Below are 20,360 nucleotides of genomic sequence, written 5' to 3' on the forward strand. Positions count from 1 at the left end.
ACAGGGTAACATCTAATAATATTTAAAATTTGGCTGTAACAATAAATAAAATTATAAATATAATAAAAAATTCTTAAGCAGTTGCAATTTCTTATTACTTCTTAAAATTACTAATCTTATAAAACTAACCTTTGCTTTTCAAAACATTCGTATTTAGTCAAAGCGGATGTAGAAAATATTGCTATCGCAATCGCAATTCACAAAATCGCGTTACTGTCGTAATTCGCAGGATGGAACTGTTATCGCAATTCCTAGAGTAAATTGCTATTTACAAAAAGTTTTGAAATTTCCGAGTGACCTTACGCTCCATATATCGGCCAATGTGTGAAACTATCGGCCACTTAATTGAATTAAGTGGGTGTGTTTCTCTCCTTACTAAGCTCTCTGTGACTAAGTTCGATAGCAATGGGGTAATGCTTGCCTAGTCCCATTTTACTAATACCAGGATTTTTTTATCACCCGATCAACTTTTTTTCATAAAGGGATATATAGCTTCACTCTAACTATATTATAGTTGTTTGAATTCTTCATTTTCTCGATGACAGATGTAGTTCTTCTCCTTTTCCTAACCATTGGCATCGAAAAAATTGTCTATGGGAAAATTTCACTTGAAATGTTAACGTCTCTTTGCTGTGCATCTATACTAAAGTTCTTTAATATTCCTAAAAATCTAAAAGCAGCAAATTTCAATAAAATTAAAAAAGTATTGTGTCGTGTGTTTGTGACTTACTAAATATGCCTCCAATAATTAGGCGGTGCGAAGTTCGCCGGGTCAGCTAGTCTATATAAATAACAAGTAAGGAAGGGCTAAGTTCGGGTGTCACCGAACATTTTATACTCTCGCATGATAAAGTGATAATCGAGATTTCATTATACGTCATTTACATATTTTTCAAATACCGTATTTTTGTAAAGTTTTATTCCGCTATCATCATTGGTTCCTAATGTACTATACATAATACAGAGAAGGCATCAGATAGAATTCAAAATAGCGTTATATTGGAAGAAGGCGTGATTGTGGACCGATTTCACCTATATTTCGTACATGTCATCAGGGTGTTAAGAAAATATTATATACCGAATTTCATTGAAATCGGTATAGTAGTTCCAGAGATATGGTTTCTGGTCCATAAGTGGGCGAGGCCACTCCCATTTTCAATTTTTAAAAAAAGCCTGGGTGCAGCTTCCTTCTGCAATTTCTTCCTTAAAATTTAGTGTTTCTGACTTTTTTGTTAGTCCGTTAACGCACTTTTAGTGATTTTCAACATAACCTTTGTATGGGAGGAGGGCGTGGTTATTATCCGATTTCTTCCATTTTTGAACTGTATATGGAAATGCCTGAAGAAAGCGAGTCTGTAGAGTTTGGTTGACATAGCTATATTAGTTTCGGAGATACGTACAAAAAACTTAGTAGGGGGCGGGGCCACGCCCACTTTTCCAAAAAAATTACGTCCAAATATGCCCCTTCCTAATGCGATCCTTTGTGCTAAATTTCACTTTAATATCTTTATTTATGGCTTAGTTATGACACTTTATAAGTTTTCGGTTTCCGCCATTTTGTGGGCGTGGCAGTAGGCCGATTTTGCCCATCTTCGAACATAACCTTCTTATGGAGCCAAGCAATACGTGTACCAAGTTTCATCATAACACCTCAGTTTTTACTCAAGTTACAGCTTGCACGGTCGGACGGACAGACGGACAGACGGACAGGCGGATGGACAGACATCCGGATTTCAACTCTACTCGTCACCCTGATCACTTTGGTATATATAACCCTATATCTGACTCTTTTAGTTTTAGGACTTACAAACAACCGTTATGTGAACAAAACTATAATACTCTCCTTAGCAACATTGTTGCGAGAGTATAAAAATGAATCGTCAAAATGTATGTACGCTCATAACTCAATAACGCCTGGACCAATTTGGCCAATTCTTTTTCTTAAATGTCCACTGAAGTTCAAAGATGGTTTTTATTGGAATAATTTCCGGAAAACCCCTAAATACAGCCCTTTTCTTTTGCCCACAAAAACGTTATATAAAAATGAATGTTGGTTTGTTAGTAACACTAAGAGAACGGTTGAACCAATCATGAAATTGAAAGGTTGTTTGTTGTGGATCGGGAAAGGTTTAGAAATAGAATACCTTATACTTTTATTGAGGAGAAGTCGGATAATTGGACAATTCCAAAAAGTAACATTTTCCATACACATTTTTTTCAATTTTTGTTTGTTTTGTTTTTCAATATTTTGATTTGTAAATTATTTAAATTGTTCAATTTTGTTCGCTTGCTTTTTTATTCCAGCTATCCAAAGGAAAAATTATTTAAAATTATTCAGTGAAAACTTTATGTTTTTTTTTTTTTTTTTTTGTTTTCGAAGGGGGAATCTTTCATAGATACTGATACTTAGTGGTATACAGCATGCACGATTCGTACTGCTCGCTAAAGGTGCACCTCATTCGGGACCACGCCTAATAAGTAACATCTTACTATATTGGACTTGCGGAACAGTACGCCTACGTACTAAACCCTTAACTCCGTCATCTGAAGCTTTTTGGAAAGGTCCTGCGGGACCGCCGCTAGGCATTACATCGCAGGGCCAGCTTAGCCTATTGGCTCACGTCATTAGTTCGCTATTTGCGGCTCTAGCTTCACTGCTTCTTTGGTGTTCGGCTCTTCTCAGCTCTTGCAGTATCAGAGCTGTCGTCCTCTCCATGGCATACCATACTCGTCTTTTTTGCAGCATATGATTCACTATGTTATCAGGTGTTACCCGGCCTGCCACTTCTATCTCCAGGGCCTGGCGCTCTGACTTAAATCTCGGGCAGTAGAAAAATATGTGCTCCGTATTTTCACTACTGTTACCACAGAAAGAGCAAGTAACGCCATTGTCATGACCATACCTATGTAGGTACTCTCGGAAACATCCGTGTCCTGTCAGAAACTGCGTCATGTAAAAGTCTGTCTCGCCATGCTTTCGTTCCACCCATTCTTGTACTTTCCCGATTAATCGGTGCGTCCATCTTCCCTTTGTTGTTGTATCCCAACGATTTTGCCATTCCTCCATGCTTTCTTGTCTTTCCACTTTTCGCTCTGCCAATGTCAGCTTTCTGCCAATACTTTTGCTTTTGTCATAGATCCGCTTCAGTTCCCGTGCCATTATGTCTGGCGGCATTATCCCAGATATAATGCTAGCGGCTTCATGGGATACCGTGCGGAATGCGCTAATAGTTCTAATTGCGCTTAGCCGGAACACTGATTGTGCCATTCCTGCATATGTTTTTTGCATAAGCGCTGGTCCCCATACAGGCGCGGCGTACATTACGATTGACTGGCTAACCTTGGCCAAGAGTGCTCTGCTGCTTTGTTTTGGACCTCCTATATTGGCCATGATTCTGGTTAGGGCCGCATTTACACGGGCAGCTTTTTCGCAGGCTTTCTCAATGTGAGTTTTGTAGCTCAGTCTTGCGTCAATCATTACACCAAGGTACTTTAGTGCTGCTTGTGTTGTAATGCTGTGTCCGTCAATGTTGAGGGTGATATTCTCTAGTTTTTTCCTGCTTGTGATAAGCACTGCTTCCGTTTTTTGTTCCGCGAGTTGTAGTTTTGAACTATTTAGCCAGAGTTTTATTTTTGGTATCGTCTCACTACATATCCTCTGAATTTGGTGGAGTTCTTTGGCCACTATGGTTACCGCTATATCATCGGCGTATCCGATAATCTGTACTTCCTTAGGCAGCGGGAGGCGCAATATTCCATCATACAGGACATTCCATAAGAGTGGACCCAGTACGGAACCTTGTGGCACACCACCAGTTACCGTATACTCTTTTGGACCTTCGTCTGTGTCATAGAGCAGCAGTCTTTCGGACAAATAGCTCTGTATGATGCTCAGCAAGTAGGTTGGTATTTTTTTCGCCTGTAGTGCACGCAATATGTGGGGCCAGTACGCCGAGTTAAATGCGTTTTTCACATCCAGCGTTATAACCGCGCAGTACTCTTTTTTGCCGTACATCCATCTTTCTCCTTCTATAGCCTTTTCTGCAATACCTGTGAGCTTCTTAATTGCGTCGACAGTTGATCGTTTTTTGCGGAAGCCGTATTGGTTATTTGATAGGGTATTTGATGCCTCTCCTTCTAGGTGACTTTCCAGTCGGACACAGATAATCCACTCCAGCATTTTTCCCATTGTGTCGATCATGCATAATGGGCGGTAAGAGCTCGGTTCCCCTGCTGGTTTATTTGCCTTCTGCAACAGAACTAGACGTTGAATTTTCCATATCTTGGGGAAAATTCCGTCTTGTAGGCATCGTGTAAATAGCTCCACAAATGGTTTTGCTTTATGTTTCACTGCGAGCTTCAGGGCCTTGTTCGGGATTCCATCCAGGCCTGGTGCTTTGGAATTGCCGAACCGTTCAGCAGCTTGTAGCACTTCAAGGTCATTTACTGGTTCTGCATCTGTGGGCTCTGCTTTTTCGCGAGGTAAACTTCCACCTTCTTGGCTTTGCTTAGGAAATAGCGTTTCTACTACATTTCTTAGCAGAGCGGGACAGGTCGGTGCTTGCCCTTTGCCTCCTGCTATCCTTCCCATTACTATCTTGTACGCCTCTCCCCATGGGTTTTCATCTACTTTCTCGCATAACATCTTGAAGCAAGAGTTTTTGCTCGCCTTTATCGCTTTTTTGAGGTCCCTGCGCTTTCCTCTGAAAATTTCTCTCAACCTCGTACAGTCGTTGCTGCCTATGCAACGTTGAAATCGGCGCCTCGCTTTGTGGCACTCGCTTCTCAGTAAAGCGATTTCATTGTTCCACCAATATACCGGCTTTCTATGGGGTGTTTGCTTCCTTCTGGACATGGCCGCATCGCATGCTTTGGATATATGTTCTACCAGCAGTTTGGCTTGGAGTTCTACATCGGTATCTTCCTTCAGGGTATCGTCCAGCATAAATTGGAAAAGTTCCTCGTCAAGTGTTTCGATCCTCCACCCTTTGGACTGCACCCTTTGGCGACAAGTGGTTCTGCGTAGTCCTTGCGAGGGTTTCCTTATATTTATTAATATAGCCAGGTGATCACTCTGGGTATATATATCGCTTACGTGCCAGTCAGTTGATCGAATTAAGGTTCTGCTAGCAAAGGATACGTCAATAATAGAGCCACGTCCATTCTTTTCAAATGTGTACTTTGTCCCTGTATTCAGCAGGACAACGTCTAGCACCGCGAAGGCTTTAAGCAGTGCTCTTCCTCTCGGGTTAGTTGCTTTGCTTCCCCATTCTATCGCCCAGGCATTGAAGTCCCCCGCAATTATGTTTGGCGTAGTTGCCTTCGCGTCTTTCACAAGTTCGTCAAGTATTTTTTCATATGCGTCAAGTGGGATACTTGGCGGTATGTAACAGCTGTAGAAGTTGATCCCATGTATTTTCGCTCTTGCGTAATAGGCCCTTTTAGTTAATGGTTTCTGCTGGAACGTTTTGTCTCCACATGCCCATATTGCTACCTTTTTTGTGGTATCTGAGATCCACTTGTCAGTCGTTTTGTTTTTGTATTGTTCACAAATTATTGCTACGTCAATACTATATTCATAAGCCGTTTGCGTTAGTAGCTCCTGAGCCGCCTCGCAGTGGTTCAGGTTTATTTGCAGGATCTTCACCTTACGTTTTTACTGCACGCTGCTATGTAAATGGGACATTTTCGGCTTCCTATTTGGTGTTCGGAGTTCGCTTTTCCACTCTTTTTGCACGCAATGCAAAGGGTTTATTAGTACAGGATTTCGCAAAGTGACCCTCTTCTCCGCACTTAATACAGCACTTGCTCCTGTCTTCCAAGTTGCTGCACGCCTTCGCCACATGTCCATATTCGAGACACCTAAAGCACTTCCTCAGTTGAGCTTTCTCCCTTATCCTGCAGATTGTCCAGCCGATCTTAATCTTCTGGGCCTGTAGCAAATATTTTGCTTCTTGTGCAGGAAGACTTATCACTGCTATCTGGGTGCCCGCGTAAGCCGCTCTGATGGTTTTAATTGCTGATACATTAAAGAGGCAAAGTTCTTTAATTTCTGATCGGATTGCTTCCGCTATGTCTTCTTTTGTGGTGATATCGTCCAGGTCCCGCAACTCCACTGTGGTTTCTTGCTTCAGAGTTTTGATTTGTGCCTGGTCGCCCAATATTTTGCTTATCTCTTCTTTATATCCTTCAGTGCTTCCTGTTTGCTCCTTCTTCAGTTCAAGCAGAATCTCTCCTTTGGCTGTCTTTTTTACTCTCGTGACATTTTTGCCAAGTTCTTGCAGTTTCCCATTTGATTTAACTGTTCGCAGAATGTCTGCGTACGTCATTTCTCCAACTTTTGCAATCACGATAGCATCAGGTCGAAGACGTTGTGTCGTGTTTGCAATCTTCTGAGTCCTTTTTTTGGGTCTTACGCTGGACCGTGACCCTTCGTCTGTAGCTGGTTTCGCTTTATTCTTTAGGATCGTTTGTCAGATGGGATAGCGTTTCATCATATTCTTCTCCCCATTTGCTTGCTGTCACGTGGCCTTTTAGCTTCTGTATCGCCCATTTCTCCTAGCTTCGTCATTGTAAGGTCCCGCATTTATTGATGGATCGATGTGGTGGGCCATATCAACTCTTCTGTATCCATTAATGTCGGCGTATTTTCCTGCAACGCCGGGGGTGAAGATTTGGCTCGCGCAGGTCTATCCAGCGATAGCACATTTACAGGTGATCTGGCCAATCGCGAAACCTTCTTAAAGGGATCCATCTCTGGGTACTCCATATTTTTGTTGCTGCTATTGTTGTTGTCGTTGTTGTTTTTTTCCATTGTTTTCTCCATTAATCAGTTTTACCAGCGCATCGTGTGCAGGGGGCGGGCCGAAATAGACAGGAACGGGTGTACCCTCGGGGACGATGCCCCTACCCCAGTTCCCTGAGGCCTGTCCTTCGCTTTACCGGTTCCGGAATACGCGGACGAACCGGCGCTCGCCCGGAGCAACGCAGTCTACTAGTTCTGCGCCCAATGAACACTTCTTAACCAAGGCTCGAAGGGGCTGGTTGCTGATTCACATCGTGGCTAACACTTCGGAAGAGCAAGCTCACATCACCCTCTCCACACCATCAGTGGGAAACACCTGATGGTGCTTTGTGGGACTCCCAGTGCGCCCCGGTATGGACCGGTCATGTTTGCAGCCGCACCTAACATGGTGAACAGACGCTGACCAGGAAGCCGCTCATTGTGAGTCCGTCGCGCCTGGATTTTTGTATTACCCATCATGCCCATGCATGATGGGGGGGCGGCACCTATTTTTAAGAGGCGGTATCGACTCGCCTCAGTCACAGGGGTTTCATCGGCTTAGCTGGCTTTTATACCGCATCCTCCACTCCTGCCGCTCCTCGTCGGGGGTTGCTTATTCGTTATAACTTATTTCGCAACTAACCTGCTACTACAGGCCGTCCGGCTATCCGCGACCTGCCGACCCCCCCGGTAGCTTGGAGCTCAGCTGAAAAGCCTGGTCCCACTGGAACCAAAACCAACGGGGAAAAGCCTGGTCCCACTGGAACCAAAACCAACCAAAACTTTATGTGTGTTTCACACAATGTGATCAATTGCATATTGAAATTTGTTACGAAGCCACGAAGAGGTCGCGCTAATATTGGTCGGCGCTCTTTTTGCCATCAACGTATGGCAGCTCAAGAAAAGACAAGAAGTACTCCCAAAATGCGATGATATACGTGCGGAATTATGGATCGCGGGCAATCAGCTAACGATATCACAGCACGACTTATTAAACAATAGCTGCGATGTTTGATGGTCTTTATCTTGAAGCAACCTATGGTATATATGGTGCTGTTAGATGCTGAATGTATTCTGTAGAGTAGCAAAAAAAATGTTTGCCGCACGCACACATTCTTCTTTGGATGCGGATGGTGATTACACCAGATCAAATTGATAAAATCTCTTCAGCGGAAATTCCTGATTCAGAGATAGATCCAGAATTATACGAAGTGGTGAAAACCAATATGGTTCATGGACCTTGCGAACCTTACAATCCGACTTTGGTTTGTATGTTTGACAATAAATGCACGAAACACTACTCATGTGCTTTTCTGTCGGAAACGGAAATGGGAAATGATGGATATTCACTGTATCGGCGTCGCTCACCAGACTACAATGGCAGAACATTAAGCATTTGACAACACATGGATCGTACCATATTCGCCACTTTTGTCTAATTCACATTCAAAACTCATGTCAATCTTGAATATTGTAGATTGGTGAAATCGATCAAATACGTTTGCAAGTACGTCACCAAAGAAAGCAACATAGCGGTTATTGGCCTTGAACGATATGAGATCAGCAGTATCAAATGGGTCGATATGTGAACTGTAATAAAGCGCTTTGTAGGATATTTACTTTTGCAATTCATGAAAGTTTTCCGACTGTTGTGCGTCTCGCGGTTTAACTTCATTTAAGTCATTGCGTATTGGGAATGGTACAGTGTGTGCAACTTTTTGAGAAGCATGCCAGCAGTTGCATGTGCTGGAACGTGGTAATCACTGGAAACAGACGAAGGACAATGCGGTAGTACTTCGCATGCCACTGAAGTTCGCATACTTTTCGCGAAGATCATTTCGACATATCAGCCTTCAAATTCGCGTTAATTATGGGATATTAAGAAATGACATTGCCGACGACATTTTACATTTTATTCGCGGAGAATTGGAAATGGGCAAATTTCGGTTGATACTTCCAGTGGTTTGATATCAATTTCACCTCCCTTTTGTCATATCACTTCAACGGAAGATTAATTCATCACGAATGTTTATCCGAACATTGGTCAAATTATCGTAACTGCAATTGCTTGAGTGCACGCGCAATTTTAGCTGCCAAAAATACCGATGTTAATGACTTCAACTTGAAGATTCAAAGTCAAATTCCGGGAGACTTGCGCTCATATAAATCGATAGATCGTCTTGACAAGGAAGATGAAACCGTAAATTATCCAGTGGAATTTCCAAATTGCGTCTCACAGTTGGTTATGTCATTATTACGTTTCACTATCTTCATGCGCCGAAACTGTGTAAGGAAGCCCGACTAATTATGACGCAGTTATCGAATACAAGGGATAGCCATTTCAGTTCAAACGTATTCAATTTCCAGGGAAAATTGCCTTTGCGTTGACAATCAACAGGACACAAGGAAATCGGGAAATGCTATGTTTTTCACACGGCGAGATATACGTGGCGTGTTGACGAGTTGGAAACCCATCTTCTCTGTATACTTACGCACCAGAACAGAAATCAAAAATTTATGGTTATTAAGTTGTGCTACATTAAAAAAATTTAGAAAAATCGAAAATAAATCATTTTCGAAACAATATAATTTCAACTTTTTTCATTTCAAAACACATAATTTCACGCAGGACAACGGCTGCGGGGTCAGCTAGTAGCAATATAAAATAAAGACAATTTAAAAATTGCAATTACTGAAATAACAGATTTTGAAAAATTACAATATTCTCAACACTATATTAGTGCCAAAAAAGTAGGTGTTAATGAAATAAATTTGAAGATCATAATCTACATTTTTTCATTATCTCAAATGTTATCAACTAAATTACTCATTTGATACAAACTTTATTATAAAACTAATCATATAAAAAAATCCACATTAATAATACAAAATATGAAAGTTTGTATCTATCATTTTAAAATTTTTAAGTAATATTAAAATTTTAACCCTGTGTGTGTTTTCGTTTTTATACTCTCGCAACAATGTTGCTAACGAGAGTGTTATAGTTTTGTTCACATAACGGTTGTTTGTAAGTCCTAAAACTAAAAGAGTCAGATATAGGGTTATATATACCAAAGTGATCAGGGCGACGAGTAGAGTCGACATCCGGATGTCTGTCTGTCCGTCCGTCCGTCTGTCCGTCCGTCCGTGCAAGCTGTAACTTGAGTAAAAATTGAGGTATCATGATGAAACTTGGTACACGTATTCCTTGGCTCCATAAGAAGGTTAAGTTCGAAGATGGGCACAATCGGCCCACTGCCACGCCCACAAAATGGCGGAAACCGAAAACATATAAAGTGTCATAACTAAGCCACAAATAAAGATATTAAAGTGAAATTTGGCACAAAGGATCGCATTAGGGAGGGCATATTTGGACGTAATTTTTTTGGAAAAGTGGGCGTGGCCCCGCCCTACTAAGTTTTTGGACATATCTCAGAAACTACTGTAGCTATGTCTACCAAAGTCTACAGAGTCGTTTGCTTCAGGTATTTCCATATACAGTTCAAAAATGGAAGAAATCGGATAATAACCACGCCCACCTCCCATACAAAGGTTATGTTCAAAATCACTAAAAGTGCGTTAACCGACTAAAAAAAAACGTCAGAAACACTAAATTTTATGGAAGAAGTGGCAGATGGAAGCTGCACCCAGACTTTTTTTAGAAATTGAAAATGGGCGTGGCGCCGCCCACTTATGGACCAAGAACCATATCTCAGGAGCTACTAGACCGATTTCAATGAAATTCGGTATATAATATTTTCTTAACACCCTGATGACATGTATGAAATATAGGTGAAATCGGTTCACAACCACGCCTTCTTCCAATATAACGCTATTTTGAATTCCATCTGATGCCTTCTCTGTATAATACGAGTATAAACATTAGGAACCAATGATGATAGCGGAATAAAACTTTACAAAAATACGGTATTTGAAATATATGTAAATGACGTATTATGAAATCTCGATTATCACTTTACCATGCGAGAGTATAAAATGTTCGGTGACACCCGAACTTAGCCCTTCCTTACTTGTTCTTCATAAGCATATTCGTATGTATGTATTTGCTTTAGTTATACTCACATTTCTAGTCTCAGTTGTCGACTCTTCTCCTCTATTATGCTTTACTGAAAATAGAACACAACAATAATTATGATTGTAGTAAACTTATGCAAAAACTTGAATCATATAAATACTTTTAATCAAACGTCAACACAGTTCAGCCGTACTAATACTATAAATTTCTTCTCCATAGGTTAAGCGTGTTTTATATGATAGTTTTGCGGAAATAAAGTTAAAAGGAACAAAATCTATTCCTATTATAAATCTAAATTAATTTATTTTTTCCCAATACTTTAAATTAAAATATTCTTTGAATATGTATTTTTAAAAATTTGATTTTTGTTACTACATCTAATTATTAAGTAATTTTACTTACACTCTTTGTTGCAGTTGTCGAATCTTCCCCACCATTATTTGAACGAAACTGGTACTGAAAAATAAGAAATAATATGAAGTGCAATAATACAATAAAAAACTAAAGAGACACAACAATAATTATGATGTAATAAATAATAAACAGTAACAAATAAAGAGTTTCTTTTATTTAAAAAAACTTGAACTAAATTCGGTAGTAACCAAGCATTTCACCCCCTTGAACTGTCAAAGATCAATGATAGTGACATACCTTTATGTGTTGGCAAAACATCATTTTAAACAAGTAAAAAAGAGCTAAGTTCGGGTGTAACCGAAAATTTTACACTTTTGCAACTTGAAAGAATCAAAACCAGGATAATACCTTGAGATGTGAAACGTCAACAATAAGATCGGAATCTAAGCAATTTAATGTAAATATATAATATGTATATACAAAGTGGTTTCCAAAGTAAGCAGGACTTTTTGAATTTAGCGCCCCTGGTTGCGCATCTATATGTCGACTGGTGCGTTAGAATCTGATATACTTATCGATTGTCCCGTGAGAATTTCATGACATTTCATCGATTGGAAGTGAAGTTATTGCGTTTTAACACGTTCGCGTTCATTTAAATTTAGCGGGTGGCTGCCAGATAATCACTTAATTTTTCCATACAAAATTGAAGAGCGGGAATTCCCGTTTTTATCTATAGGTAAATTTTTTTATATACATAGTCTGAACAAATTAGGGAATTCCCGCCATTGCCGAAATTCCCGCATTTAATTTTTCAAGAGTATATGCGGAAGAAATTGCGGGAATATAGCGCGGTAATTCCGGCAATTGTTTTATTGAAGAAAACATGAATGACGGGAATTCCCGCAATTTACGCGAATGTGTTAAGTGTCAGTATGTTTGTTATCGGTGTGAAAATGAGCTTCGAACAAAGAGCCAACATTAAATTTTGTTTTAAAATTGGTAAAACTCTTACCGAAACGAAATTGCTTACCCCGTAGCAAAGTACGTGAGTGGTTGCAACGTTTTCAAAGTGGTCGAGAGGACTTAAATGACGATCAACATGTGAGCCAATCAAAATCCGTGATCACTGGAAATTCCATCGAAACTGGAAACTGGAAACGGAATTGAACATCTCCAAACATCGATTTATCGCACATTTTTTTGGGGTTAAGAAAGGTCTGTGCACGGTTTGTTCCGCACAAATTGACTGACTACCAAATATTGCTCAGAATCCAACATTCGAATCACGATTATTTGACCAAAAGTAACATTTTAACCATTAACCACGGTCAACGAGTTAAAACACTCGTTCGACATATTTTTGGATCGTGGAAAAAGCTGTATTGAAAGAGAAGGAGACTATTTTGAATAAAATAAATTGATTTTGCCGAAAAAACCATTTGTTCTGTTTTTGTTCTAAGAATCCTGTTTACATTGGAAAGCCTTTTGTAATTTCTATCTAACCCATACACTGGATGACAAATTTTCTCTATGGATGTTCGGAAATCCTGATCACAATAATTTGCGGGCTAGGTCAAGTTTAAGCTCGATTTCTATATATTTTTACTACTGTCTTGAAAGGATTCTCTCTTTATTTCAATTGTAGATATCACACATTGACCGATATTTTCGGTCAAAAGGTAAATAAAGACACTGAGGCAAATAAACAAAAAGTGGTGCCACTTCCATCGTCTCCCATTAAGCACATATATTTTTGGCATAACTATATATTATTAACAGAAACGGATGACAGTGAGCCTCATTACGAACCTCAAATATTTTAAAAAATATTTATGAAAAAAGAAATCGGGTGATAAAAAAATCCTGGTATTAGTAAAATGTGACTAGGAAAGTATTACCCCATTGCTATCGAACTTAGTCACAGAGAGCTTAGTAAGGAGAAAAACACACCCACTTAATTTAATTAAGATAACTCACACATTGGCCGATATATGGAGCGTAAGGTCATTCGGAAATTTCAAAACTTTTTGTAAATAGCAATTTACTCTAGGAATTGCGATAACAGTTCCATCCTGCGAAATACGACAGTAACGCGATTTTGTGAATTGCGATTGCGATAGCAATATTTTCTACATCCGCTTTGGCGATGAAAAGGCTAAATACGAATGTTTTGAAAAGCAAAGGTTAGTTTTAGGAGGTTAGTAATTTTAACAAGTAATAAGAAATTGTAACTGCTTAAGAATTTTTTATTATATTTTTAATTTTATTTATTGTTACAGCCAAATTTTTAATATTATGTAATGAATTTAAAAATTGATATAGACCACAAATGTCTTTATACTTGAATTGAGTTAGTCGCGAAAGTAATCTATCTATATAAATAAAAATGAATCGTCAAAATGCATGTACGCTCATAACTCAATAACGCCTGGACCACTTTGGCAAATTCTTTTTCTTAAATGTTCGTTGAAGTTCGAAGATGGTTTTTACGGCGAGAAAAATTCGAATAATTTCCGGAAAACCTCTAAAAACAGCCTTTTTCTTTTCCCCATACATATGTACATACATATATAAAAATGAATGTTTGTTTGTTAGTAACACTAAGAGAACGGTTGATGAAATTTTTAAAGGTTGTTTGTTGTGGATCGGGAAAGGTTTAGAAACAGATACCTTATACTTTTCATGAGGAGAAGTCGGAAAATTGGACAATTCCAAAAAGTAACATTTTTCATACACATTTGTTTTTTTTCAATTTTTGTTTGTTTTGTTTTTCAATATTTTGATTTGTAAATTATATGAATCGTTCAATTGCGGTCGCTTGCTTTTTTACTCCGGCTATCCAAAGGAAAAATTATTGAAAATTATTCAGTGAAAACTTTATGTGTGTTTCAGACGAAGTGATTAATTACTGATTGAAATTTGTTACGAAGCCACGAAGAGGTCGCGCTAATATTTGTCGGCGTTCTTTTTGCCATCAACGTGTGTCTAATTCACATTCAAAACTCATGTCAATATTGAATATTGTAGATTGGTGAAATCGATCAAATACGTTTGCAAGTACGTCACCAAAGAAGGCAACATAGCGGTTATTGGCCTTGAACAATATGAGATCAGCAGTATTAAATGGGTCGATATGTGAACCGCAATAAAGCGCTTTGTAGGATGTTTACTTTTGCAATTCATGAAAGTTTTCCGACTGTTGTGCGTCTCGCGGTTCAACTTCATTTAAGTCATTGCGTATTGTGAATGGTGCAGTGTTTGCAACTTTTTGAGAAGCATACCAGCAGTTGCGTTTGCTGGAATATGCTAATCACTGGAATCAGACGAAGGACAATGCGATAGTACTTCGCATGCCACTGAAGTTCGCATAGTTTGCGCGAAGATCATTTCGACATATCAGCCTTCAACTTCGCGTTAATTATGGGATACGAAAAAATGACATTGCCGATGACATTTTATATTGTATTCGCTAAGAATTGGAAATGGGCAAATTTGGATTGATACTTCCAGTGGTTTGATATCAATTTCACATCCCTTTTGTCAATTCACTTCAACGGAAGATGAACTTATCACGAATATTTATCCAATTATTGGCCAAATTATCGTAACTTCAATTGCTTGAGTACACCCGCAATTTTAGTTGCCAAAAATACCGATGTTAATGACTTAAACAGGAAGATTCAAAGTCAAATTCCGGGATGTTTGCGCTCATATAAATCGATCGATCGTCTTGACAAGAAAGACAAAACCGTAGGTTATCCAGTGGAATTTCCAAATTCTTTGGAGAGCCTTGGTATGCCCCAGCATCATTTGCGTCTCAAAGTTGGATCTGTCATTATTATGTTTCATAATCTTCATGCGCCGAAACTGTGTAATGGAACCCGACTGATTATGACGCAGTTATCGAATACAAGGGACAGAAGTTTCATTTCAAACGTATTCAATATCCAGGGAAAATTTGCCAGATATATGTGGCGTGTTTACGAGTTCGAAACCCATCTTCTTTCTATATTTACGCACCAGAACAGAAATCAAAAAAATTATGTTTATTAAGCTGCGCTACATTAAAAAAAATGTAGAAAAATGGAAAATAAATAATTTTCGACACAATATAATTTCCACTTTTTTTCATTTCAAAGCATATAATTTCACGCAGGACAACGGCTGCGGGGTCAGCTGGTCTATATAAATAAAAATGAATACCAAAAATGTATGTACGCGCATAACTCAATAACGCCTGGACCAATTTGGCCAATTCTTTTTCTTAAATGTTTGTTGAAGTTCAAGGATGGTTTTTACGGCGAGAAAAATTCGAATAGTTTCCGGAAAACCCCTAAAACAGCCCTTTTCTTTTCCCCATACAAGCGTTACAATAAATATGAATGTTTGTTTGTTAGTAACACTAAGAGAACGGTTGAACCAATCATGAAATTGAAAGGTTGTTTGTTGTGGATCGGGAAATGTTTAGAAATAGAATACCTTATACTTTTATTGAGGAGAAGTCGGATAATTGGACAATTCCAAAAAGTAACATTTTTAATACACATTTTTTCAATTTTTGTTTGTTTTGTTTTTCAATATTTTGATTTGTAAATTATTTAAATTGTTCAATTTTGTTCGCTTGCTTTTTTATTCCGGCTACCCAAAGGAAAAATTATTTAAAATTATTCAGTGAAAACTTTATGTGTGTTTCAGACGAAGTGATCAATTGCATATTGAAATTTGTTACGAAGCCGCGAAGAGGTCGCGCTAATATTGTTCGGCGTTCTTTTCGCGATCAACGTATGAAGAAAAGACAAGAAGTACTCCCAAAATGCGATGATATACGTGCGGAATTATGGATCGCGGGCAATCAGCTAACGATATGACAGCACGACTTATTAAACAATAGCTGCGATGTTTGATGGTCTTTATCTTGAAGCAACCTATGGTATATATGGTGCTGTTAGATGCTGAATGTATTCTGTAGAGTAGCAAAAAAAAAATGTTTGCCGCACGCACACATTCTTCTTTGAATGCGGATGGTGATTACACCAGATCAAATTGATAAAATCTCTTCAGCGGAAATTCCTGATTCAGAGATAGATCCAGAATTATACGAAGTGGTGAAAACCAATATGGTTCATGGACCTTGCGAACCTTACAATCCGACTTTGGTTTGTATGTTTGACAATAAATGCACGAAACACTACTCATGTGCTTTTCTGTCGGAAACGGAAATGGGAAATGATGGATATCCACTGTATCGGCGTCGCTCACCAGACTACAATGGCAGAACATTAAGCATTTAGAGGCGTGAATATCGACGTTAACAACACATCGAAGTTGACAACACATGGATCGTACCATACCATATTCGCCACTTTTGTCTAATTCACATTCAAAACTCATGTCAATCTTGAATATTGTAGATTGGTGAAATCGATCAAATACGTTTGCAAGTACGTCACCAAAGCAACATAGCGGTTATTGGCCTTGAACGATATGAGATCAGCAGTATCAAATGGGTCGATATGTGAACTGCAATAAAGCGCTTTGTAGGATGTTTACTTTTGCAATTCATGAAAGTTTTCCGACTGTTGTGCGTCTCGCGGTTTAACTTCATTTAAGTCATTGCGTATTGGGAATGGTACAGTGTGTGCAACTTTTTGAGAAGCATGCCAGCAGTTGCATGTGCTGGAACGTGGTAATCACTGGAAAAGGACAATGCGGTAGTACTTCGCATGCCACTGAAGTTCGCATACTTTTCGCGAAGATCATTTCGACATATCAGCCTTCAAATTCGCGTTAATTATGGGATATTAAGAAATGACATTGCCGACGACATTTTACATTTTATTCGCGGAGAATTGGAAATGGGCAAATTTCGGTTGATACTTCCAGTGGTTTGATATCAATTTCACCTCCCTTTTGTCATATCACTTCAACGGAAGATGAATTCATCACGAATGTTTATCCGAACATTGGTCAAATTATCGTAACTGCAATTGCTTGAGTGCACGCGCAATTTTAGCTGCCAAAAATACCGATGTTAATGACTTCAACTTGAAGATTCAAAGTCAAATTCCGGGAGACTTGCGCTCATATAAATCGATAGATCGTCTTGACAAGGAAGATGAAACCGTAAATTATCCAGTGGAATTTCCAAATTGCGTCTCACAGTTGGTTATGTCATTATTACGTTTCACTATCTTCATGCGCCGAAACTGTGTAATGGAGCCCGACTAATTATGACGCAGTTATCGAATACAAGGGATAGCCATTTCAGTTCAAACGTATTCAATTTCCAGGGAAAATTGCCTTTGCGTTGACAATCAACAGGACACAAGGAAATCGGGAAATGCTATGTTTTTCACACGGCGAGATATACGTGGCGTGTTGACGAGTTGGAAACCCATCTTCTCTGTATACTTACGCACCAGAACAGAAATCAAAAATTTATGGTTATTAAGTTGTGCTACATTAAAAAAATTTAGAAAAATCGAAAATAAATCATTTTCGAAACAATATAATTTCAACTTTTTTTCATTTCAAAACACATAATTTCACGCAGGACAACGGCTGCGGGGTCAGCTAGTAGCAATATAAAATAAAGACAATTTAAAAATTGCAATTACTGAAATAACAGATTTTGAAAAATTACAATATTCTCAACACTATATTAGTGCCAAAAAAGTAGGTGTTAATGAAATAAATTTGAAGATCATAATCTACATTTTTTCATTATCTCAAATGTTATCAACTAAATTACTCATTTGATACAAACTTTATTATAAAACTAATCATATAAAAAAATCAACATTAATAATACAAAATATGAAAGTTTGTATCTATCATTTTAAAATTTTTAAGTAATATTAAAATTTTAACCCTGTGTGTGTTTTCGTTTTTATACTCTCGCAACAATGTTGCTAACGAGAGTGTTATAGTTTTGTTCAGATAACGGTTGTTTGTAAGTCCTAAAACTAAAAGAGTCAGATATAGGGTTATATATACCAAAGTGATCAGGGCGACGAGTAGAGTCGACATCCGGATGTCTGTCTGTCCGTCCGTCCGTCCGTCTGTCCGTCCGTCCGTGCAAGCTGTAACTTGAGTAAAAATTGAGGTATCATGATGAAACTTGGTACACGTATTCCTTGGCTCCATAAGAAGGTTAAGTTCGAAGATGGGCACAATCGGCCCACTGCCACGCCCACAAAATGGCGGAAACCGAAAACATATAAAGTGTCATAACTAAGCCATAAATAAAGATATTAAAGTGAAATTTGGCACAAAGGATCGCATTAGGGAGGGGCATATTTGGACGTGATTGTTTTGGAAAAGTGGGCGTGGCCCCGCCCCCTACTAAGTTTTTTGGACATATCTCAGAAACTACTGTAGCTATGTCTACCAAAGTCTACAGAGTCGTTTGCTTCAGGTATTTCCATATACAGTTCAAAAATGGAAGAAATCGGATAATAACCACGCCCACCTCCCATACAAAGGTTATGTTCAAAATCACTAAAAGTGCGTTAACCGACTAATAAAAACCGTCAGAAACACTAAATTTTACGGAAGAAGTGGCAGATGGAAGCTGCACCCAGGCTTTTTTTAAAAATTGAAAATGGGCGTGGCGCCGCCCACTTATGGACCAAGAACCATATCTCAGGAGCTACTAGACCGATTTCAATGAAATTCGGTATATAATATTTTCTTAACACCCTGATGACATGTATGAAATATAGGTGAAATCGGTTCACAACCACGCCTTCTTCCAATATAAAGCTATTTTGAATTCCATCTGATGCCTTCTCTGTATAATACGAGTATAAACATTAGGAACCAATGATGATAGCGGAATAAAACTTTACAAAAATACGGTATTTGAAAAATATGTAAATGACGTATTATGAAATCTCGATTATCACTTTACCATGCGAGAGTATAAAATGTTCGGTGACACCCGAACTTAGCCCTTCCTTACTTGTTCTTCATAAGCATATTCGTATGTATGTATTTGCTTTAGTTATACTCACATTTCTAGTCTCAGTTGTCGACTCTTCTCCTCTATTATGTGGGAGTAACTGATACTGAAAATAGAACACAATAATAATTATGATTGTAGTAAACTTATCCAGAAACTTGAATCCTATTTATATAAATACGTTTAATCAAACGTCAACACAGTTGCCGTACTAATACAATTATAAATTTCGAAATATATTGCATTTTAATGTAAGAAAATAAATACATAGGTTAATCGTGTTTTATATGATAGTTTTACGGAAATAAAGTTAAAAGGAACAAAATCTATTCCTATTACAAATCTAAATTAATTTATTTTTTCCCAATACTTTAAATTAAAATATTCTTTGAATATGTATTTTTAAAAATTTGATTTTTGTTACTACATCTAATTATTAAGTAATTTTACTTACACTCTTTGTTGCAGTTGTCGAATCTTCCCCACCATTATTTGAACGAAACTGGTACTGAAAAATAAGAAATGTAATATGAAGTGCAATAATACAATAATATGAAACTAAAGGAGACCGTGACATATATGAATATATTTTTATTATAAAATATAGATGTAATAAATAATAAACAGGAGTTGTCCACCACAAATAAAGAGTTTCTTTTATTTAAAAAAAATCTTTGCTATATATTTTTTGTACAGCCGGTTTTAGTTCACACACCTGGAACCCCAGTGTGCATACGTATAAAGAAGAGCTAAATTCGGTAGTAACCAAGCATTTCACCCCCTTGAACTGTCAAAGATCAATGATAGTGACATACCTTTATGTGTTGGCAAAACATCATTTTAAACAAGTAAAAAAGAAAACAGCTAAGTTCGTGTATGTGTAACCATAAAATTTTACACTTTTGCAACTTGAAAGAATCAAAACCAGGATAATACCTTGAGATGTAAAACATCAACAATAAGATCGGAATCTAAGCAATTTAATGTAAATATATAATATATATATACAAGGTGGTTTCCAAAGTAAGCAGGACTTTTTGAATTTAGCGCTCCCTTTTGGCGCCATCAATATGTCGACTGGTGCGTTAGAATCTGATATACTTATCGATTGTCCCGTGAGAATTTATATGACATTTCATCGATTGAAAATCACTAAGTTATTGCATTTTAACACGTTCGCGTTCATTTAAATTTAGCGGGTGGCTGCCAGATAATCACTTAAT

The 20,360-nt window shown here is 38.1% G+C and overlaps 1 long non-coding RNA gene across 1 annotated transcript; it reads right to left on the bottom strand.

The window, feature by feature from the left end:
• Positions 1 to 11,222: 11,222 nt before the first annotated feature.
• On the bottom strand, positions 11,223 to 19,645 carry LOC126766789 (uncharacterized). The gene is made up of 3 exons (XR_007668959.1): positions 19,592 to 19,645; positions 19,190 to 19,243; positions 11,223 to 11,276 (listed from the first exon to the last, which is right to left on the bottom strand). It is a non-coding gene; the product is annotated as an uncharacterized LOC126766789 (long non-coding RNA).
• Between the last annotated feature and the right edge of the window lie 715 nt (positions 19,646 to 20,360).

The sequence above is a fragment of the Bactrocera neohumeralis genome, unplaced genomic scaffold (assembly GCF_024586455.1).
Source record: "Bactrocera neohumeralis isolate Rockhampton unplaced genomic scaffold, APGP_CSIRO_Bneo_wtdbg2-racon-allhic-juicebox.fasta_v2 ctg2545, whole genome shotgun sequence".
Taxonomy (NCBI): Eukaryota; Metazoa; Arthropoda; class Insecta; order Diptera; family Tephritidae; genus Bactrocera; species Bactrocera neohumeralis.